This window comes from Cucurbita pepo, chromosome 16 (genome assembly GCF_057944985.1).
Source record: "Cucurbita pepo subsp. pepo isolate OVF chromosome 16, ASM5794498v1, whole genome shotgun sequence".
In the NCBI taxonomy this organism is placed as follows: Eukaryota; Viridiplantae; Streptophyta; class Magnoliopsida; order Cucurbitales; family Cucurbitaceae; genus Cucurbita; species Cucurbita pepo.
Window position 1 is genome coordinate 4,764,955 of NC_141813.1, and position 24,989 is coordinate 4,789,943.

At 35.6% G+C, this 24,989-nt stretch overlaps 1 non-coding gene across 1 annotated transcript; it reads left to right on the plus strand.

Annotated features, from left to right (window-relative positions):
• Window positions 1-23,722: 23,722 nt before the first annotated feature.
• On the plus strand, window positions 23,723-23,804 carry TRNAS-GCU (transfer RNA serine (anticodon GCU)). Its single transcript has one exon. It is a non-coding gene; the product is annotated as a tRNA-Ser (tRNA).
• The last annotated feature ends 1,185 nt before the right edge of the window (window positions 23,805-24,989 follow it).

Consider the following 24,989-nt stretch of genomic DNA (forward strand, 5'->3'; position numbering starts at 1 on the left):
TTCCACGAACTCTTCCCTAACTTTGTTGCATAACCTTGTTGGGTTTTATGTCCTAAAACTCATAGTTTGTAAACAAAAACATATTCTATTTTCAATAAAGTTATTATTGTTATTTATTCAATAAAGATTGTTATTGAACAAAGTGAACTTTACGATCATTAATCTAAATCTAATAAACTAAGAACACTCTGGCTATAGTATGATTACTTGAACTATATGTAGAGACATAAGAGTGGATCAAGTTCAAGTATATAGTCAAAAAGATCTATAGTATAAGGATAAGGCTGAGAACCTTATTCTGGGGACACTATGGATGCGGCCCACTTTTGTATATGATATAAACAATGTGATCACTAAATTGTACATGTGGAGACATGTGAGTGGGGGCGTCCTATGCAATGAGTATTGCATAAGATCGGACCATGAAGAAAACCACTCTCACTTTATAATGTCATTTACTGTTGAGACTGATTTTCTTTTCATTCGATAACCTAGGTAACTCGATTTTAATCCTGAGCTAACCATGAACTCCTGTTTATTCGGAATTATCCTTAGATTTGCATGGGTGAGAGTGGCTCTAGTTCGCCGACTCAATAGGCCTCTCATTTCAGGGGTAAGACTGGGTGAATGGCTGGGGACGTGGGGTGCAAGATGGAATTCACTCCTACCCACTTTTAGGGATAGAAGAAAGGTAGTTCCCTTAAGTACTGACTCCAGGTCTTGAACAAGGGGCCCCACCCTATCAATTGGCCTGAGAGGGATTCGGTTTACTGGTTGGACCACAAACCAATTGTTCATTAGAGGATCAGTGAGACATAAGGAACAAGAAGTAACTTTAGGGGTAAAACGGTAAATTGACCCAACTCTAGTTACGAACAACCTGTGAAGGATCGACTTACTAATCATGGTTATATCAAATGGACAGAAATATATCTATAGTGAGGGGAGTGCAACTACTAGGCTATAGTGGAGTGTCCTAGTAGTTAACGAATGTTGGTTAACAAGGTTAATGAGTTTAGCCGATTAATCTTGGATCGTTGGAGCCCATGATCTATAGGTCCATTAGGTCCCTCTGCTAGCTCATATCGGACTAAACCATAGAACAGTGTGACAAGTGAGTTCGAAGTGTTCGAATTCAAATTAGGGAATATGCGCTACATATATACGATATATTTAACCGCGTTTTTGTTTTATTTACGAATTAAACAAAAGAAGAGAATCAGAGATATTTAAATAAGATTTAAATATCTTAATCAATTATGTGTCAGAATTGATTGGGATTGACATTTGAATTAATATTAAATATTAATTAAATAGTTTAATTAATCATTTAATGTTACTTTAATTTGAAATTCATTATTCAAATTAATTGTTGAATTAAAATGAAGAAAGTCAAAATGTTGACTTCATTTAATGGAAAAATCCATGTTAGTGAATTTTGAGGTGTCAAAATTTGGTTTAACCAAACTTGCATGTTTGCCAAATAAACCCCATAAGTTTGAGTGGAATTTTGAGTGTCAAAATTTGGTTAACTCAAACATGCATGCTTGCCACATAATTGTTGAGTTATGGAGTCTGCTTCCTGTATTTATAGCTTGGTCAATGGCTATATCCGGTAAAGCTATATTTAGTAAAGCCATATATGGTGAAGCTATATCCGGTAAAGCTATATCCGGTAAAGCTATATATGGTACATAGCTATATATAGTAGATGGTTAAATCTGGTAAAGCTATATTTAGTAGACTGAACCATATATATATCCCGTCCAGTAAAGCTTTGAAATGTACTTTCTATTCTCTGTATTCTCTCTTGTTCTACATACCCTGAAGTCATCAATACAAAATCCTTTTAGCCAGAGTTCTCCTTGCAACTTTTCTCTATCCTCCTTTTCTTTGTGTTCATCTAGATCGAGCGTGTGCGTTGTTGTGCGATCCTAACAACTGGTATCGATCCTAACAACTGGTATCAGAGCAAGGCAAAATTCACCACGATCGGTGAAGATGGAAAGTTCAAAGATTGGAATTGAGAAGTTCGATGGATCCGATTTCGGTTTCTGGAAGATGCAGATTGAAGATTATCTGTACCAGAAAGATCTTCACGAACCTCTGTTGGGGGTGAAGTCGGATACCATGACCACGGAACAGTGGAAGCTCAAGGATCGACAAGCCTTAGGGATGATCCTGTTGACGCTATCCAGAAACGTGGCGTTTAACATCATCAAGGAGAAGACAACGTCAGATCTGATGAAGGCGCTGTCAAATATATATGAAAAACCGTCGGCTATGAACAAGGTGTATTTGATGCGTAGATTGTTCAATCTACAGATGTCTGAAGGTGGACGTGTTGCGGATCATATAAATGAATTCAATATGATCATAAGTCAACTGGGTTCGGTGGAAATTAATTTCGAAGATGAAATTAAAGCGTTGATTTTGATGTCATCCTTACCCGAGTCATGGGATACTGTTGTTGCCGCAATCAGCAGTTCCCGAGGATCTGATAAACTGAAGTTTGATGAAATTCGAGATGTAGTTCTCAGCGAAAGTATTCGCAAACGGGAAACTGGAGATTCATCAGGCAATGCTCTCAGTGTTGATCGAAGGGGAAGAAGCAAATCAAAGAGCTCAAACAAACATGGGCGTTCAAAATCAAAGAACCGGGGAAAATCTCCAAACAAACCCAACGTAACGTGTTGGAGCTGTGGGGGAAAAGGACACTTTCGGACAGATTGTACAAAGCTAAAGAAGAAGCAGAATCATAAATCTGAAGATGATGATGATTCTATATACACAACAGAAGATGTTGAGGACGTTTTAATCCTTAGTGTGGATAGCCCAGCTGAATCCTGGATTTTGGATTTAGGTGCATCGTTCCATTCGTCTCCAAGTAAGGAATTGTTTCGAAATTTCAAATCAGGAAATTTCGGGAAGGTGTATCTTGCCGACAATAAAACCTTGGAGATTGAAGGAAAGGGAGATGTCTCCATACAAACTCCAGCAGGAAATCAATGGACATTACAAGATGTCAGATACATTCCTGGTCTCAAGAAGAACCTGATCTCTATTGGTCAGTTGATAGCACAGGCTATGCAGCAGAGTTTGGAAAGAGTTCCTGGAAGATTGTGAAGGGCGCCATGGTTGTTGCGCGTGGCACAAAATCCAGAACCTTATACACTACTGCAGAGTGTATAATCCAGAACCTTATCCGGCTTCACCCCCAATAGAGGTTCGTGAAGATATTTCTGGTACAGATAATCTTCAATTTGCATCTTCTAGAAACCGAAATCCGATCCATCGAACTTCTCAATTCCAATCTTTGAACTTTTCATCTTCACAGATCGTGATGAATTTCGCCTAGCTCTGATACCAATTGTTAGGATCGCACAACAACGCACACGCTCGATCTAGATGAACACAAAGAACAGGATAGAGAAAAGTGCTAGGAGAACTCTGGCTAAAAGAATTTTTTATTGATGACTTCACGTATGTACAGTGAGAGAGAATTACAAAGAATTGAAAGTACATTTTCAAAGCTCTACAGGACGGGATATATATATAGTTCAGTTTACTATATATAGCTACCAGATTTAACCATCTACTATATATAGCTATTTACTGTATATAGCTTTACCCGATTTAACCATCTACTATACATAGCTATTTACCATATATAGCTTTATCGGATATAGCTTTACCAAATATAGCTTTACCGGATATAACCGTTGACCAAGCTATAAATAAGCAGTTGGCTCCATAACCTAAGTTATGCCTTTTGGGCTAACTAATGCTCCTAGTACATTTATGCACTTAATGAATCACGTTTTGAGAGAATATTTAGGAAATCATGTTGTTGTGTATTTTGATGATATTTTAACTTATTCAAAGAGTTTGCATGAGCATGTGGAGCATGTTAAGTCAGTTTTGATTACGCTTAGAAAAGAGAAACTTTATGCTAATTTTAACAAGTGTAGTTTTTGCATGTAAAAAGTTAACTTTCTTGCCTTCATAGTTGGTAAAAATGGTGTAGAAGTACACAAAGAAAAAGTTAAAGCAATTAGGGATTGCCCAACACCAAGAAATGCAAGTGAAGCTCGTAGTTTTCATGGGTTAGCTAGCTTCTATTGGAGATTTATAAAGTTAAAGCAAAGAATGTTGCTTTTAAATGGGGAGATATGCAAGAGAATGGATTCAATGAGCTTAAGAATAAATTAACAAATGCACCATTACGCCTATGAGCTTAAGGGTCAATGCACCATTACTTGTCTATGAGCTTAAAGCAAACTGAAGTAGACATGCAAAGTGGGTGAAGTTTATTGAAACATTTCTATATGTCATAAAATATAAGCAAGGTAAGGATAATATGGTAGCTGATGCATTATCTAGAAGGTACAATCTTTTTACTTCGCTTAGTGCAAAAATTCTTGGATTTTAGCATATTAAAGAATTATATAGAGATGATCATGACTTTGGAATTATTTATGCATCTTGTCTTGCAAAAAACACGTGGATTATTATATGTTTCATGAATTTTTATTGAAGAAAAGTAAGTTTTGTATTCCTAAATGCTTTATCAGAGATTTGCTTCTAAAAGAAGCACATGATGGTAGCTTAATGGGACATTTTGGGATTAATAAAACTTATAATATGTTGCATGAACACTTCTCTTAGCCGAAGATGAAGCACAAATATTCATAAGTTTTGTGGCCAATGTTTTAAATGCAAAGAACTAAATCTAGATCACAAACCAACTGGATTGTATACTCCTTTGAATGTACCTAACGAACCTTTTACTAATATATCTATTAATTTTGTTCTTGATTTACCGCATACTAAAAAGGTGAAGATAGTATTTTTGTTAGGGTAGCTATTCTTGACATTGTTACCTAGTTTTAATAAAACATTGTCGGAAATATTATCATCAAATCATTTATATTGAATGAAAACCCTAATAAAACATTGTCGGCAATATTATCATCAAACCATTTATTTTGTGTTATAATTTGTAGTTCTTTTTAGGGGTAGCTTCATAGTTGAAAAATAACTATTAACAAAAAAAAAAAAAAAAAAAAAACCATCTAATACTTCCCGTAGAATTTTTAGTACATTCTACTTTCAATGTTGCTGACTTGAGTTCTTTTGATGTAGGTGATGATTTTTCTGATTCGAGGACGAATTCTTTTGAAGAGGGGGAAGATGATAAGGATCACGGTATAACAAATGTTTCAACTGGACCTATTACACAACCCAAGTCCAAGAAGATTCAACAAGCATTCATTCTTCATCTACAAAATTGGATAGGCTCAGTTCAACCTTCATTTCACGTGTTACAAGCTGACTCGATTGAGGAAGGACCATTTGGAGCTTCAGAAGTGAATTTTTGCACGGAGCTTTAGAAGTGAATTTTTGCACAGTTGAAATAGTGCATGAAATTGCAAGAATCATTTCATGAGATGATAGAAAACTTTATTTAATTTCAAAAAGTTTGTAAGGGTGAAATTGACTTCTGTCTTTGGTGGAGATTTAAGGAGATCATGATTAAATAATAGCCACTAACTTCTTTTCTTTTGTGGGGAGACTATAAATACCCACAAATTATTATCTAAAAATTAGATTGTGAATGAATGAATTTGAGGCTTTCACTCTTATAAATCTGAGCATCATCGTTGCCATTTCTATGTTTGATGCAATTCTTGTGGTAGATTATGTCTGAGTCATTCAATCAAGCCTTGATCAAGTTCGATTGTGGAGTGACTCAATTTAGAACAAGGTTCCAAATCTTGTTCCTAGATCTCTAATCTTCAGAGGTAATCTAATTCTAGCCTTGTCTCTTGGTTGATCCCAATTTTGTATAATGAGGTGTTTATTTCTTTTATTCAAGTTCTTGCTTCATTCAAAGCTTAGAACGTTGGGCTGAGGATTAGTGTTGTCTTATCAACAGTTGTGACCTATTTAGCTTATTTAAACTATTCCCAACCATTGGTGCCACGTAGTTTAACTCTTCTAAGCATACTAGAGTTCAGGTAATTTAGCTGTGCTTTTACCATTTCCCCTACTATTGATTCAAGTTGCAATAGGTGAGGCCACCTCCTATATGTTCCAACTATATGGCATATATGCTTCCTTCAAGATCAGATGACATGCCACTTGAGATTAGTTGGCAAATATGTAACAAGAGGACCCTAACCTACAAAAAAAACAATTATGAGTCAGTTAATAGAGGGCCTAGTGGACAGTTTCTCTAAATCTTAAGATGATGGACGGTTATGTCAAGGACGCCGGTGTATTCCAGTAATGGAGGAATTAAGGAGCCTATGTACTCCAACAGTAGGGGAATTAAGGAATGAGATATTGATAGAGGCTCACAACTCGTCATTTGCTATACACTCAGGTAGTACAGAAAACCAGAGTGTCCTTGAGATTCAGACGTAAGGGTAAACTTGAACAATACTAACTTTTGTAGAAGCTTGAAAAATCATGTCGTGGCCATTTTAAATCTCTAGTGAGTTTAATTGATTTCAATAATGATAAGCTATTGTATTTTTATTTTACCTTTATAAGAGTCTTTAAACATCCCTCTAGTAGACATGATTTAAAATTGTGATTTTGACGGCAATATTTAACGGGAAAAAATGGACCATATTTTTTAGCAGTTGGAAAGGGGAACGAAATATTCCTTATAAGGATGTGGAAACCTCTCCCTAGTAGACTCATTTTAGAATTGTTCGGCTCGTGGTGATACATAATGGAAAAAATCGGACAATATTTGCTAGTGGATGGATTGTGAGATTGAATATAGGTTGGAGAGGGGGAGAAATATCACTTATAAGGATGTGGAAACCACTCCCTAAAAGATGCGTTTTAATACCGGGAAGTTGACAGTAATACGTAACGAGCCAAAGCTGAATATATTTATTGATGGTGGGCTTGAGCTATTACAAATGATTAGTTGGAATAGCTCTTAGCTATAATACCTCAGTTGGTTAGAGCGTGTGGCCTTTAACAACAAGGTCAGTGGTTCAAGCCCTCCTTCTAGCGATAGGAATGAATTCACTCCTTATGGTAGTGGAAAACATCTTTTGAGTATAATTTTTTTAATCAATTTAATAAAAGAATAGCACTTTAAAACAAAACCTTTCTAAGTTATCAAAGGTGGGCTTTGAACTAACGCACTCTCACAAGGACAAAAACTTCAGTTCTAATGTCTTTGACCACTCAACCATCTTAACTATTTATTATGAGGTCTATCATCGGTTGGAGAGTAGAATGAAGCATTCCTTATAAGGGTGTGGAAACCTCTCCCTAATAGACGCGTTTTAAAACTTTTAGATTCAACGATACATACAGACCAAAACAAACAATATCTGCTAGCAATTGGAGAGGGAAACCAAGCATTTCCTATAAGGTTGTGGATATCTCTACCTAGTAGACATATTTTCAAATCCTGAGGCTGATGGTGATATGTAATTAGCCAAGGTAGACAATATCTGATAGAGGTGGGCTTGGTTTGTAACAAATTGTATTAGAGCTAGTCATCGAGTGGTGTGCCAACGAGGTTGTTGGGAACACAAGGGGGTGGATTGTGAAATCCCACATCGGTTGGGGAGGGGATGAAACATTTCTTATAAGCATGTGGAAATCTCTCACTATTAGACGCATTTTAAAACTGTGAGGTTGACGACGATATGTAACGAGCCAAAGTAGACAATATCTAGGCTAATACTCATAATTTCTTGGAATAGTTTAGTTGGTTAGAGCGTATGATTGTTAACGATAAGGTCGAAGCTTCATCTCTCTTTTTAGCCATGGGAATGAATCATTCAATTTTAGTACGTGGAAAAATTTAACCCTCCAACCAAAGTGGACAATGTCATATAATTATGTAGGTTCGTGATTCCTAACATTGTTACATAGTCGAGTTCTTTTTACGAGTACCTTCGATACAAAAACATAATGTAAAAAAATATTTAGGCATAAAGCAGTTACATCATGCATATTGTAGTGACTCTATGTCCCTAGAAAACTAGGGTCGTTACATATAATCTACTCCTGAACTTTCTATAACCTAGAGAAAAACCCGTGGCAACTTGCTCGATCAAGGATTCGATTACCGCCTACAAGTAGGTTAGTTATTTAGTTGCACTAGATATTACTTTTCCTTTTTTGGGGATCACTAATTGTTAGTTAAAGTCACAAAGGAGGGTCGTCTCGAGCCGTCAGTTCTATGTGTTACGAGTTGTTGTCCTTAGTTTTCGAATCTTGTTCCAATTTTTATCAAATTTTTTATCAAATTTTTTCCATATGAACTCCTAGGACAACTTATGAAAAATTGAAAGCCATTGGAACAGGTTAAGTAGCAAAACCAAGAATTATGGGTAAAATAACCAAAATGCCCCTAGGACGACTTATGAAAATCCAAGATCTATATGTGCTCCAAATGGTTTCGTACTTCTTATAAAATCTATTATGAAGGACATGAAGATATGTTTGGGGTTTCAAGTTGATTGGAGCAAGTTTTGAACCTAAACCAAGTTAGAACCCAAGAAACACCTAAAGGAAACACCACAATAATTAAGATTCTTCTAGAACCCTCTAAAGAACTCCCTGGGAATCTATGACCTTCTAGAACGACTCATGCTAAGATGAGTTCATATGGTTGCAAATATAAGTTACAACTTATGCCTCAAGGAATTACGAACCTCTGAAACTTACAAGATTGAGAACCAAGAACAATACCTCACAAGCTTTACAACTACCCAAGTAAAAAGAATCCAAGATACCACTCAAGGATAAGGGACCAAGGTCCTCAGACATAAAAACTCTAATCATGTCCAAAGTGACCCATGACCTCCCACCAAGCGGTGCTTTATGAGGCCCAAGATTTCTTCTTCTAGGTGGGATGCCCTGCACAATGTTTCCTTTGCAGAATATCATGTTTGGCCTCATTTCCCTCACCTAGAAGAGATGCCCTCTACCATATTATGGGTACCCGAAAGATTTGCGGGATGTCATGTTCATGTATGCACCGACCACATGATCTTTATGGTTTATCATGGGGAGTACTCTAGGGCCATGGTGGAACAAGAAGATAGTAAGTTACCCTAGCCAAGAATCAAAAACTCCTAAGACCTCCCATGGTACAACGTGCTTATGACTTAAACTACGTTGCTTGAAATTCATGAAGCCTTGAGCGTAGATGTTCAGACTGTATCATAGGGCAAGCCCTTGATGCAGGATTAGACTACATCTCTTGAAACTTAAGAAGTTTTGGATGTTGGTTTTCAGACTATGCCGCTTGGAACGCATGAAGCCTTGGGCATAGGTTAGCAGACGGTATTGGAGGGCAAGCCCTAAGATGCGGGTTAAGACTACATCGCTTGGAACGCATTAAGCCATGAACGTAGGTTAAGACTGTGTCGCTTGGAACGCATGACGCCATGAACGTAGGTTAAGACTTTGTCGCTTGGAACGCATGAAGCCTTGAACATAGGATTGTTAGGTGCATAGCTAGTGCCTTAAATCCTAGGGGGAGTGTCTTGGAAAATGAATCAAGAACATAACAAAAACAAAGCAAGTACCAGGAATAAGAGAAAGATCAAGGTCTAGAACATGGATCAAGATCCAAGTTCTAAGGACAAGAACCAAGAACCAAGAACCAAGAATCATATACTAAGGCCCTTAAAGGATAATCAATGTTTCAGAATCCAGAGACCAAGGTCCTCAGGATAATCAAGATAAGAACCCCAAGTCAAGAACAAGAACTAGAGAACTTAAGTACTTACAACAAGAACAAGAACAAGAAAACAACAAAGAATGTGGTACCCTAGAATATTAAGGACACAATTAAGAGCTTACAAGTAGGCTACTTACTGAGTCTTTGTCTCATTCTTTATTCTCCATTTTTTTTAGGTAATAAGAAGTTGGTCAAGGTCGGGATCGGACTCTGAAGTAGGTGTCATACACAAACCTCACTTGTTGTCCTCAACCCTTTTGTTTTAAAATGTTTTGTGCCAGTTCCCTTGGCTTGTGTTTTAACTAGTATGTTGTGTTTTAAATACTTATGTATAAACTTTATTTTAATATTATGTAAATATAATTTTTTAAATTCGTTTGTTTATTTCACGAAAAATTTACTTGTCTTTTAGAATCATTGCGATAGCCCGATCCTTACAGAGTGGTAGCAGAGCCCAAGGTTTCTCTATGGCCTAGCTCTGGAGGACTCCCTACCTAGACCAGGTAAGTATGTCTTTAGACTATTAACTTCAAGTATGCCTAGAACTTTAAGTTATTGGGGGATGATCATTGGGTTACTATTTAAGATAAGACTTAAGATAACTTAAACACCTCCACGATAAGAGGGTTAGACTATTAATTTTGGGGACTTAGTCGGATGAAACAATATTATTTACTTGTATTGATTTTCACCACAAACGGTTAATTTTATCTATTGGAATATAAGACTTATTTAAATATTGTATTTTATATCATTTATTTAGTTTTTCTAATATTCTCCATAATTAAAAAAATTCCATTAGTTTCATAATATAATGTTTTATACATATTTAAATTTAATTAACATACAAATTATCCATGTGATGTTGTATATTCAATTTGAATGTCTAATAGGCTGTTGACCTATTTGATGCTCTTAAAATACATATAAATTTGAACATTTAAAGTTTTAGAGATGGAATAACATTTAAAAATTTTCAATGTATCAAATAGCTTATAAGTTCAAACACCTATTCAATAGGGTGTGTTTTGTATTAAGAACCTGTGTGATGTATTAAGAACAAGGGTCAAAAGAAATGAACAAAAGAAAACTTACCCTAGTAGTTAATATAAAGTTTGTTAGAAGTGGGATTTGAACCCACGCCCTCTCATGCGGACCAAAATTTGAACCAAGTATCTTAGACCACTCAGCCATTTTGACTATTTATTATGAGATCTAACATTGGTTGGAGAGGGAAATGAAGCATTTCTTATAAGGGTGTAGAAACCTCTCCCTAATAGATGTGTTTTAAAACTTTTAGACTTACGACGATACATAACAGGCCAAAACAAAATATCTGCTAGCAATTGGAGAGGGGAACCAAGCATTTCCTATATGGTTGTGGATACCTCTTCCTAGTAGACATATTTTAAAATCATGAGCCAGATGGTGATACGTAATTAGCCAAAGTAGACAATATCTGCTAGAGGTGGGCTTGGTTTGTAATAAATTGTATTAAAGCTAGTCATCGGGTGGTGTGCCAACAAGGTTTCTGGGAACACAAGGGGGTGGATTGTGAAATCTCACATCGGTTGAGGAGGGGATGAAACATTTCTTATAAGCATGTGGAAATCTCTCACTATTAAATGCGTTTTAAAACCGTGAGGTTGACGACGATATGTAACGAGCTAAAGTAGACAATATCTAGTTTAATACTCATAATTTGTTGGATTAGTTCAGTTGGTTAGAGCATATGATTGTTAATGATAAGGTTGGAGGTTCAAGCTTTCTTTTTAGCAATGGGAATGAATCGTTCCATTTTAGTATGTGGAAAAATTGAACCCTCCAATCAAAGTGGACAATGTCATATAATGATGGAGGTTCATGATTCCTAACATTGTTACATAGTCGAGTTCATTTTTTACATCATGCATATTGTAGTGACTCTATGTCCCTAGAAAACTAGGGTCGTTACATATAATCTACTCCTGAACTTTCTATAACCTAGAGAAAAACCCGTGGCAACTTGCTCGATCAAGGATTCGATTACCGCCTACAAGTAGGTTAGTTATTTAGTTGCACTAGATATTACTTTTCCTTTTTTGGGGATCACTAATTGTTAGTTAAAGTCACAAAGGAGGGTCGTCTCGAGCCGTCAGTTCTATGTGTTACGAGTTGTTGTCCTTAGTTTTCGAATCTTGTTCCAATTTTTATCAAATTTTTTCTTTGTCACGTCAGTTTTATGTGTTACGAGTTGTTGTCCTTAGTTTTCGAATCTCATTCCAATTTTTATCAAATTTTTTCTTTGTCACGTCAGTTTTATGTGTTACGAGTTGTTGTCCTTAGTTTTCGAATCTCATTCCAATTTTTATCAAATTTTTTCTTTGTCACTATGTGTCATGAAAAATGATTTGAAGTCTTGAAAATTGAGTTATTATAGTTGTGATTTCAAGTTTTTAAAATTGAGTTATTACAGTTGTGCCCTATTTAGCTTATCTAAGCTATTCCCGACCATTGGTGCCATGCAATTTAACTCTTCTAAGCATACCAGAAATCAGGTAATTTAGTTATGCTCTTACCATTTCCCCTACTATCGATTCAAGTTGCAATAAGTGTGTTGGCAAATATGTAATATATGACTGTATGACAAATATGACTCCTCAAAGATGAGATGACTTGCTACTCAAGATTAGTTGGTGAATATCTAACAAGAAAACCAAAACCAACAAAAATTAAAAAAAAAAAACAAAAACAAAAAACAAAAGCTTGGACGAACTAGTTAATTTCTTTGATTAAAGGTTTCTTGCTTCAACTAAAGTTTGGATCGTTAGGTTGACGATTAGGGTTGCCTAATCAATTTGGTATCAGAGTCTAGGTTGCATCTATATGGCCTACTCTAGAATTGATATTATCTTTTGTTTATTTGTTTATTGTTTTTTCTTTTCTTCAAATATGTCCATTTATTTTCTTGCTGTTATCTTTTGACCTTTTCTCATTTTCATGTTGAAGATCACATTTAGACCTTGAAAAAAAAAAATCCTTATCATATTTGTTATTAATGTTCCTTACCATTTATTTGAGACTATTTGTATGTTTATTTAAAGAACAAATAAACTTCGATCCACATCCTTTCTTATTCCATCTAAATCGAGTTTGATATTTTTTTTTTTTCTCATCATTTAGACTCGAAGATAACTTCTAAATTTTTCCCTATTCTATATAAAGAAAAGTTAGATTGTTCTCAAATCTTCGTACCATTCTCTTTGAAATTCTTTTCTTTTTAAGTATGCAATTTCATCCAAAAATATATTTGTGCCCTTATTTCTTTATTTATTTTTTGCTTTTATTGCCATGATATTTCATAATTAATTTATCTTGATTTCATTAAATAGCTTGCTATTATTAGAATTGCTTTATCCACGCATTAGCCTACCTTGATCATAATTTAGTCACTTTTACAAATAGCCTACTTCTGTGTAATAAACACGAGTATCCCTGAGTGTAAAATTAGTGAGTTGTGTATGTGAGATCCTAAACATATTTAACTATCGTTTGTACAATCATGAATCATGATGGACGAAATGGAGGGGAGATCAATGAAGCTAGGTGGAGAGAAGCACAAGTCAGAACTATTACTCGTTTAAATCAAGTTATTAGTACATCGACAAATCGGATGGAGTGAATTTAAATAGCCTTAGGTAATATTCAAGGAAGAGAAGTACTCTCGAATGAAGGAGTTGAAAATGAAGAAGATGACAATGTCACCCTTTTAGCAGGACATAGTCCTAGGGTGGTTGAGAAAGAGTCAGAAAAGGAGTAGAGAAATTTTAGCACAAAAAAGAATTAAGAGGGAGTTAGAATATGAGAGAGGAGAAGGAAGAGGAGTTCGGGGTAAAGCTTAAAATTCCAACTTTTGATGGGAGATTTGATCTATAGGAGTATTTGCAATATGAGAGCAAAATTGAGCATGTTTTCGATTGCAACAATTTTAGTGAAGAAAGAAAATTGAAGCTTGTTGTGGCTGAATTTTGTGATTACACAAATATATGGTGGACATTTTTGAAAATAGAGTTTAGGAGAACTTGGGAGAAGGACAACTAGCTTAGGAGAAGGAGAACTCGAAGAGGTATGCTATTTCTAAGTCTATTACAATGCTTAAAAAAATAAGCAAAAATTGAAAGGATAGATTTCAAGGTTAGAGGCAAGTATGAGATTGAAAAAAAGAACAAAGATGAGATATCCAAGGGTAAAAAGAAAGTGGAGGAATACAAGGAGGTCATATTAGTCGTGATTGTCCTAACAAGAGAGTCATGATCATAAAGAATGGACAAGTTGTCACACATAGTGAGGAAAGTGACCAAGATGAGCTAGTTGAAGAAGAAATCCAAGAGAATGAGGAGGAATTGAGAGATTAAAAATAGTGAAAAGAATAATGAAATTGAAAAAAAAAATGAAAGAAAGTGATTTGTTTGGCTAGAGTTGGAGAGGTTAGAAGCGCAATGTTTTCACAAAAACCATCTTTATACTTATGTTTGGTCTCTAACGATAACAATTTTTCTTTGCCTTCTATGTTTCAATCTCTTTTATAAGAATTTGAGAATGTGTTCCAAGATGAAGTACCTAAAAGACTACCTCCCATTAAAGATATTGAACATAAAATAGATTTTATTCCGGAGGTAGTCATTCCCGCTTATAGAGCCAACCCAATTGAGACTAAAGAAATTCAGAGGCAAGTTGGGGAGCTCATGGAGAAGGGTTATATACGAGTGAGTTTGAGTCCATGTTTTGTACCAGTCTTATTGATGACAAAGAAAGATGAAACGTGGCACATGTGCGTCGATTCTTGAGCCATCAACAAAATCACTGTAAAGGATCGACATCCTATTCATAGGCTAGCCCATATGCTTGATGAATTGCATGGTTCATATCTATTTACGAAGATTGATTTGAAATCTGGATATCATTAAATTAGAAGACATACCGGAGATGAATGGAAAAGAGTTTTCAAAACTAAGGTTGGATTGTATGAATGACTTGTTATGCCTTTTGGGTTAACTAATGCTCCTAGTACATTTATCCGCTTAATGAATCACATTTTGAGAGAATATTTAGGAAGGCATGTTGTTGTACATTTTGATGATATTTTAATTTATTCAAAGACTTTATATGAGCATGTGGAGCATCAAGTAAGATTTGAATATGCTTAGGAAGAGAAACTTTAAGCTAATTTTACCAAGTGTAGTTTTGCATGGAAAAAGTTAACTTTCTTGGCTTCATAGTTGGTAAGAATGGAGAAGAAGTAACTTCTTGCTCTCAAGCTGAAGTAATCCTTGATTTGAAGTAAAAGGGATTGTAGATAGGATTTTGAAACTTACCCCTAATTTGAGCCCAAAACGGATTTTCTTCAATTGGGATTGTTCTTGAAGTTATTTCTTTTTGTTGTCTTCTATGGAAACATCCCTTGGAGGTGCGATTGGGATGGTCCTTGCTTGACATATTCTCGTGTATCCTCGGATTGAAATTTTAAATTTTCCTTGAAGCTCTTCCATGGCGAATTGGAATAGGGGAATGATTTCTAGGCACTTTCAGCATTGTAAGAACAAGTTTGAAGAGAAATGGTGGAGAATTGCTCTCGAATTTGGAAGAAATTTGGGAGTAGGAGACCCAAAATCTAAACGCTTATTGCCTACTATTGGGAGCTCGATTCTTGTTCCAAACTATTGCCTAAACTTTCAACTTTATAGGGAAAGCTTAAACTGACATTGCGAGCTCTAGAATCACTATGATTTTGAGATTGGACTTTCTGGATAATCCAAAAAAAATATCTACCCCGGTCAGAGGACTCAAAATTTTATCCCTTTTTATTCATGGTTCTTATAACCAACTACTCTCTTTTTCTATTAAACGATATCATTACACCATACATAACATTACTACTATGCATGAAAGAATTTATTTACAACGTTTCATAAACGGTGCTATGAACTAAAATGTTCATAATGAACTTATTAAAACAATATTGTTATGAACAACATAGTGGAAAATAGATAACATTAGTTTAAATAAAAATAAAGCAATGCCCTGATCTAACCTAAGGATCATTAAAAATAACATGAATGCAACTACCCTAACTTTGGTTCCTTGGCCTTCAACGCGACGTTGTCATCCGTAAATGGATATCTTACTTTTACTTTAAAATAAGAGTAGCATGTGGTTTGAGTACTTTAATAAATACTCAGTAAGTAATCCCATTGTTAGGGATGGAATATGAATCACATGTAATATAGTGGGACCTATCCTTTCATAAATACATTTTGGCATGGGCTTGGGCTTTGCTTTTTCAGTCCGAGCAGAGTTGAATATGTTGTACTTCCCTACACACGACCCATGAATGTGCACATTGACCAGAAGGTGGGTTGGTATAAGAGTACTCTGTGGGACTGCCTCGTCGAGCTTGTGCACACTCACACTACCAAATATCATGAATGGAAAAAAGCCGCATAATATCATAAGGAACATAAATATTGTAAGGTATGTGTCTGTACTAATCAAAATGGGGAAGTATCACAATGCACCTCCCATATAAAATGCTTGAGATCCCTAACATTAAAACACGACATAGCGTTCCTATGAGACATACATACTTGATTCTTGTCATTATTGTTCATGATTAACAATACATAGTTTTTATAATATTTCATAGGCATATGGTGTACACATAATATAGAAGTATCTCGATGCACGTGGTATACAAAATGCATGAGGTCCCATAACATTAAAGCATGACATATATTCATGGCGCTAGTCATACCTCCAATCTATTCCTAGCATAGCGTTCCTATGAGAGATAAATACTTGATTCATTTCATATTTTTAATAATTTACAATACATGATTTTGTAATGTCTCATAGTCATAGAGGGTACGTATTAACATAGTTTACATGAAATGATACATGAAGAATCATGCATCAAATAACATCGAAAACATAATATTGTTCTATGACATAACATAATACAAGAATATTGTATATGATATCATAGCGTAACTTGTATGCAACATATCGTATTTCATAGCATATACATAACATAGTATATGTCATACAATCATAAAACACGACATGTGCAGGGACCACAGGTAGCGATGTCCATTCCCTGTCATCATCCCCACCATCTATTTCATTCTCTATTTCTACGAAATACTCTATTTATTTGTGTGGGGATTAGGGTAAGGGATTTTTCCATTTATTATTCTTTTAAAAAATAGTCATTTTAAATAAATTTGTTAATGGATACATTTTATTTTTTCAATATAAACTATTAATTGGTGTTTCCATGCATGTTATTAGAAATTGAAGTAGAACCACCTTACTCTAAATTAAACTCATTTCATCTACCCTAGTAAATAAAATATAAACTTAATCTATGCCTAAATTATAAAGACAAAATTTGATAACATAATTTTCAAATCTAAGAAAAACACAATAAAAACAGTGATTAGTTTTTTCCGAGTCATAAATTAATAGTTGAATCAACAATAATGGCCATGAATACGACAAAAATAAAGCAACCGTAATGACATAAATAAATGGGTTCAATTAGACAAAAAAAAATAATAATAAAATAAACAAAAAAAAAACTAATCCAAATGTAAAAAAAAGTTTGTTATTACATAAATCAAACCAATGAAGGCAAGACCTTCAACCCATTGAAACATGGAAGACATAAAACCCATTGGAGTTTGGAATGGAAAATATATAGATTTCTTCATCTTTGGAAATATATAAAACTTGGAAATGGAACTTAAAAAGCCTCTCTTTGAGGCGGGGTGTGGGACGAGACTGGTCAGGGGAGTTAGGTGGGGACAAGAATGGGGAATAGAATCTATGTCTCCGGTCCTATTTATGTAACAGGTAAAAATTTCTCCTCACTCATTCCCTCATTTCCTGTTTAAAGATTACCATGGAGAAATACATTTTGAACACTCAACTAATGAGTGAACCATTTTCGAGCAGCAGCAATAGTGAGAAAGCAACGAAGTGTAGTAAGTTGTGCTGTAGGAGAAAATGTCTCTTTGTTATCAATACCTTCAACATGAGTATATCCCCTTGCTACCAGCCAAGCTTTATAACGTTCAACAGAACCATCAAAGTTGTATTTAATCTTGTACACTCAACGATAGCCAATAGTTTTACTGTCAGGTGGTAGATGAACAAGAGACCAAGTATGATTACGTTCCAAAGTTGCAATTTCAACCTTCATAGGTTGTTGCCATAATGGGTTGTCAACTGTCTCATCATAGGTTTTAGGTTATGTCTGGTTGTAATAAGAGCTAGAAAACCACGTTGAGTAGGAGAAAAACGAAAGAATGTTAGAGTGTAACTGATGTATCAAGTGGGATAGGATTAGAATTAGTGGGTGAATTTGGAGAAGGAATAGAAGGTGGATGAGATGACGAAACAGAAGGTGGGATAGGATTAGAATAAATGTTTGAGTAGGATGAATCATGAAGTGGTAAAACGAGAGTCGAAGCAGCTTATGTCAAAGTTTGTGAAGCTGGTGAAAAAAGAAAACATCTTCACAAAATTTAATATCACGGCTGATAAAGAATTTGTGAGATTGCATGTCATACAACTTGTAACCCTTGTGACCACATGGATATCTTATGAAAACACAAGAAATTGCCCGAGGTTCAAATTTTTGCTTAGGATATACTACAGTTGCATAACATTTACCTTCAGAAACTTTAAGATGATGAAATGTAGGTGGTCGTTTGTAGAGTGCTTCAAAGGGTGTCTTGCTAGATAACAATGGTGATGGTGTTCTATTTATAAGATAAACAACAGTTAAAATGCGCCCTTCGAAAAATTAAGTGGAACCTGTGACTGAAAGAGGAGAAACCTAGCTACATTTAGGATATGACGATGCTTACGTTCTACGACTCCATTTTTGTAGTGGAGTATAGACACAAGTGCGCTAAAATTCAATGCCACAACACGAAAAAAATGCTCTGAAATTCAGTCTCATTGCCTGATCGTACTGTAGTATGAAATTGAGTTTGAACGAATTTAACAAAGTTCATTAACAAATGATGTACTTCTCATTTATGTTGCATAAGAAAAACCTAAGTTCATAGAGTAAACCGATCAACAATAGTGATAAAAGAACGCAAGCCAGAATGGGTAGGAATTTTATGAGGTCCCCAAACATCACAATGTAACTGATCAAAGGAAGAATGTATTGTTATTGAGCTTCTTGAAAAAGACAACCTAGTTTGTTTTGCTAATGGACAAATACTATAGTTATGAGAAAAAGTAGCATTATTAAGATGCAATTGATCAGTTAGAAATTTAAAACGAGAAAAAGAAAAATGACATAGACATAAATGCCATAAATCAGATGATTAAAATACTTGATGAGTAGAATATTTGATTGAAGATGAAGAAATATGATAGAGGCCAATAAATTTTTTACCCGAGCCAATCATCTTCCTTATAGCCAAGTCCTGCATAACACAAGAATCAGGATAGAATGTTGCACAACATTTGAAGTCATTGGAAAGTTTGCTGATGGACATGTTTAAATTGAATGATGGAAGGTGCATGGGATAGAAAGGGCGCACATAGAAAAGGGCATGGGATACAAATGAATTCAAAATGAACCCCAAAAAGAATACAATTAATTGATGTCCCACGTCGAATACAACTAACAGACATTTCGGGTCAACACCGCTCTGTGTAGTCCCTAGTAGGTCTCTTCAAAAACTCATTCAAAAAACCAAAAAGTTATTTTGATTGAGTAGTTAAGGCGTGCGCTTGCTAATTACATGTAGGTCTCAAAGTTATTGATTTTCACTAACCATCTACCTTTTTAGTTCCCAGTGTCTCTTTGAGAAAGGTTCATAAAATAAAAAAGATGCTTTGTTCGAGCGATTAAGACGTGTTCCTGCTAAGTACATGTGGTTTCCCTGTGAGAGTTCAATTCTCTCATAAGATGAAAAGTTTGTTTTTATTTTGTACATAGGGTTTCCCGTGAGAGTTTAATTCTCTCATGAGATACAGAAGAAGAGTGCACATGATACAAAAAGAATTTCCCACCTTGACCAATACCTGAAATGGAAAAGGACCTCCCACCTTGACCAATACCGGAAATGGAAAAGGAGAAAGGGGTAAGTATTAAAATATACTTGGTAACCAATTACTTGTAGGCCCTCATTGCTTTCTTCTTCTATTAGGTTTCCACGACTTTCATTTTGTCTATATGAAGTTCAAGCAAACCATTTACCTTGCTCTAAGCTACCGTGCAGGTCTCAAAGTTCTAATTGATTCCAGGCCCTCATCGCTTTCTTCTTCTAGTAGGTTTCTACGACTTTCATTTTGTCTATAAGAAGTTCAGGCAAACCATTTACATCACTCTAAGCTACCGTGTAGGTCTCAAAATTCTAATTGATTCCTCATTAATCATCTATCTTATTAGTCCCTAGTACCTCTTCGAGAATCGTTCCTAAAATAAAAAATTTATTTTGTTCCCCTCTCCAACTGTGGTTGGATTTGTCACAACGAAGTTTCAAGGTATCAAGAAATCAAACGCAGACGAAAGTATAAAATTTGCACAGTTTAAAAGACATACAACACGTGTGTCAGAATTCCAATGTTATTTACAAACGCAAAAAAGGCCACGAGATACAAAAGAATTCATAATGAAACCCAAAAATTATACAACTAATTGATGTCCGAGGTCGAATACAACTAACATACACTCCAGTTCGACACCCCTCTATGATAGTAGAACTCCCGAGTATCTTCCCACCTTGAAGAAAACCTGAACTAGAAAAGGAAAAAGGGGTAAGTATAAAATATACTTAGTAACAAACCTACTTGTAGGCTATCATCACTTCCTTCTTCTACTAGGTTTCCAAGATTTTCCTTTGGTCTATAGGAAGTTCGGGCTTTCCCTTTACTGCGCTCTAAGCTACCGTGTAGGTCTTGAAGTTCTAATTGATTCCTCATTAATCATCTACCTTAGTTGTCTCTTGGGCCTCTTCGAGATTCATTACTAAACAAAAAAGTCGCATTGGCCGAATGGTTAAGGCGTGTGCCTACTAAGTACATGGGGTTTCCTTGCGAGAGTTTGAATATGTAAGGCAATGAAAAGTTTAATTTTTGTTACTATCCAAAGGCTACCGCTAAAAGATATTTTCCGCTTTGACCCCTTACCTCATGATTTAATAGACGTATTTACACCCTTATTATAAGAAATGATTCATTCCCCACTCCTACCACTCTTGGATCTGTCATGACCGAATTTTAAGTATTCATCGATTATTTTAGAGGTTTCGACAAATCGAACTGCAATGAAAAAATAAATTTTGCAAAGTTTAAAAGACATACAACACCTATGTCACAAATTAAAAGTTATTTACAAAATAAAAAAGGGAATGGGATACAAAACAATTAAAAATGAACCCCAAAAATTATACAACTAATTGATGTCCCAGGTCGAATACAACTAACATACACTCCGGGTCAACACCCCTCTGTGATAGTAAAGCTCTCAAGCATCTCCCCACCTTGAACAGTACCTGAACTAGAAAAGGAGAAAGTGGTAAGCATAAAAACATACTTAGTAACCAACCAACTTGTAGGCTCTCATCGCTTCCTTCTAATACTAGATTTTCACGACTTTTCTTTGGTCTATAGCAAGTTCAGGCTTACCATTTATGGCGCTCAAAGCTATCGTGTAGGCCTCAAAGTTCTAATTGATTCCTCATTAATCATCTACCTTTGTTGTCCCTAGTGCCTCTTCGAGATTCATGCAAAAAAATAAAAAAGTCGCTTTGGTCGAGTGTTTAAAGCGTGTGCCAGCTAAGTACATGGGGTTTCCCTACAAGAGTTTGAATCTCTTAGGCGACGAAAAGCTTTTTTTTTTTTTTTTTGTACTAGCCAAAGGTCACCGCTAAAGGATATTGTCGGCTTTGTCTCGTTACCTCACGATCTCATAGAGGTATTCACACCCTTATTAGAAGGAATGCTTCATTCCGCTCTCTAAGCGATGTTGGATATGTCATGACAAAATTTTAGAGGTTTCGATAAATTGAACTAGGAATAAAAATAAATTTTTCTTTAAAAGAGATACAACACCTATGTCAGAAATTCAAAGTTATTTACAAAAGAAAAAAATGGCATGGGATAGAAAACAATTCAAAATGAACCCCAAAAATTAATTATACAACTAATTGATGTCCTAAGTCGAATACAACTACAATACACTTCAGGTCGACACTCCTCTGTGATAGTAGAGCTCTCGAGTGTCTCCCCACCTTGAAAAATACCCGAACTAGAAAAGGATTGAGGGGTATGTATAAAAATATAGTTAGTAATCAACCTATTTATAGGCTCTCATCCCTTCCTTCTAATACTAGGTTTCCCAGACTTTCCTTTGGTCTATAGGAAGTTCGAGCTTACTCTTTACTGCACTCTAAGTTACCGTGTAGGTCTTAAAGTTCTAATTGATTTCTCATTAATCATCTACCTTAGCTTTACCTAAGGTCTCTTCGAGATTCGTTCCTAAACAAAAAAGTTGCTTTGGGCGAGTGGTTGAGGCATGTGCTTGCTATGTACATGGTGTCTCCTCGCGAGAGTTTGAATCTCTTAGGTGTCCAACAGTTCATTTTTTTTTGTACTAGCCAAAGGCTGCCGCTAAAAAAATGTTTCATTCCCAACTCCAACCGTGGTTGGATCTGTCATGACCGAATTTTAAGTATTCATCGGTTATTTTAGGGGTTTTGACAAATCGAACTGCGACGAAGAAATAAATTTTGCTCAGTTTAAAAGAAATACAACACCTATGACAGAAATTCAAAGTTATTTACAAAAGCAAAAAGAAGGACATGGGAAACAAAACAATTAAAAATGAACCCCAAAAATTATACAACTAATTGATGTCCCAAGTCAAATACAACTAACACTCCGTGTCGACACCCCTCTGTGATAGTAAAGCTCCCGAGCATCTCCCCACCTTGAATAGTACCTGAACTAGAAAAGGAGAAAGTGGTAGGCATAAAAATATACTTAGTAACCAACCTACTTGTAGGCTCTCATCGCTTCCTTCTAATACTAGATTTCCACGACTTTCCTTTGGTCTATAGCAAGTTCGGGCTTACTATTTACGGCGCTAAAAGCTACCGTGTAGGCCTCGAAGTTCTAATTGATTCCTCATTAATCATATACCTTTGTTGTCCCTAGTGCCTCTTCGAGATTCGTGCAAAAAATAAAAAAGTTGCATTGGTCGAGTGGTTAAAGTGTATGCCAGCTTTGTAGATGGCGTTTCCCCTGAGAGTTTGAATCTCTCAGGCGACGTAAAGTTTTTTTCTTTTTGTACTAGCCTATGGCCACTGCTAAAGATATTGTCCCCTTTGGCCAGTTACCTCATGATCTCATAGAGGTATTCGCACCGTTATTGTAAGAAATGCTTCATTCCACTCTCCAGCTATTCTATCTATCATGACCAAATTTTAGAGAATTCGACAAATCGAACTTCAACAAAAAAATAAATTTTCCACCGTGTAAGACATACAACACCTATGTTAGAAATTCAAAGTTATTTATAGAAGATAAAAATGGCATGGGATACAGAACAATTCATAATGAACCCTAAAAATTTTACAACTAATTGATGTCCCAGGTCGAATACAACTACAATACACTTCGGGTCGGCACCCCTGTATGATAGTAGAGCTCTCGAGCATCTCCCCACCTTAAAAAGTAAATGAACTAGAGAAGAAGAAAGGGGTATGTATAAAAATATAGTTAGTAACCAACCTACTTGTAGGCTCTCATCGCTTCCTTCTAATACTAGGTTTCCACGACATTCCTTTGGTCTATAAGAAGTTCGGGCTTAACCTTTATAGCGCTCTAATCTACCATGTAGGTCACAAAGTTCTAATTGATTCCTCATCAATCATCTACCTTTGTTGTCTTTAGTGCCTCTTCAAGATTCGTGCAAAAAATAAAAAAGTCGCTTTGGCCGAGTGGTTAAGGCGTGTGCCTGCTAAGTACATGGGGTTTCCCTGCAAGAGTTCAAATCTCTTAGGCGACGAAAAGCTTTTTTTTTTTTCTCTACTAGGAAAAGGTCACCGCTAAAGGATATTGTCGACTTTGTCTTGTTATCTCACGATCTCATAGAGGTATTCACACCCTTTTTACAAGGAATGCTTCATTCGGCTCTAAGTACATGGGATTTCCCAGCAAGAGTTCAAATCTCTTAGGAAGAGTTCAAATTTCTTATGCGATGAAAAGCTTTTTTTTTTTTTTTTTTTGTACTAGCCAAAGGTCACCGCTAAAGGATATTGTCGGCTTTATCTTGTTACCTCACGATCTTATAGAGGTATTCATACCCTTATTACGAGGAATGCTTCATTCCGCTCTCTAACCGATGTTGAATCTGTCCGGACTAGATTTTAGAGGTTTGGACAAATTGAACTCGAAAGAAAAATAAATTTTGCAATTCAAAGTTATTTACAAAAGAAAAAAAAGTGCATGGGATACAAAACAATTAGAAAATGAACCCCAAAAATTAATTATACAACTAATTTATGTCCTAGGTTGAATACAACTACAATACATTTTGGGTCGACACCCCTCTATAATAGTAGAGCTCTCTGGCATCTCCCCCACCTTAATAAGTACCTGAACTAGAAAATGAGAAAAGGGTATGTATAAAAATATACTTAGTAATCAACCTATTTGTAGGCTCACATCGCTTCCTTTTAATACTAGGTTTCCAAGACTTTCCTTTGGTCTATAGGAAGTTCGAGCTTACCCTTTATTGCACTCTAAGCTACCGTGTAAGTCTTGAAGTTCTAATTGATTCCTCATTAATCATTTACCTTAGCTTTCTCTAAGGTCTCTTCGAGATTCGTTCCTAAACAAAAAAGTTGCTTTGGGCGAGTGGTGAGGCGTGTGCCTGCTATGTACATGGTGTCTCCCCGCGAGAGTTTGAATCTCTTAGGCGTCCAACAGTTCATTCTTTTTTGTACTAGCCAAAGGCTGCCGCTAAAAGATATTGTCCGCTTTGGCCTGTTACCTAACGATCGCATAGAAGAATTCACACCCTTATTATAAGAAATGCTTCATTCCCAACTCCAACCACTGTTAGATCTATGATGACCGAATTTTAAGTATTCATCGGTTATTTTAGAGGTTTTGACAAATCAAACTACGACGAAAAATAAATTTTGCCCAGTTTAAAAGACATACAACACCTATGATATTCATTCAAAGT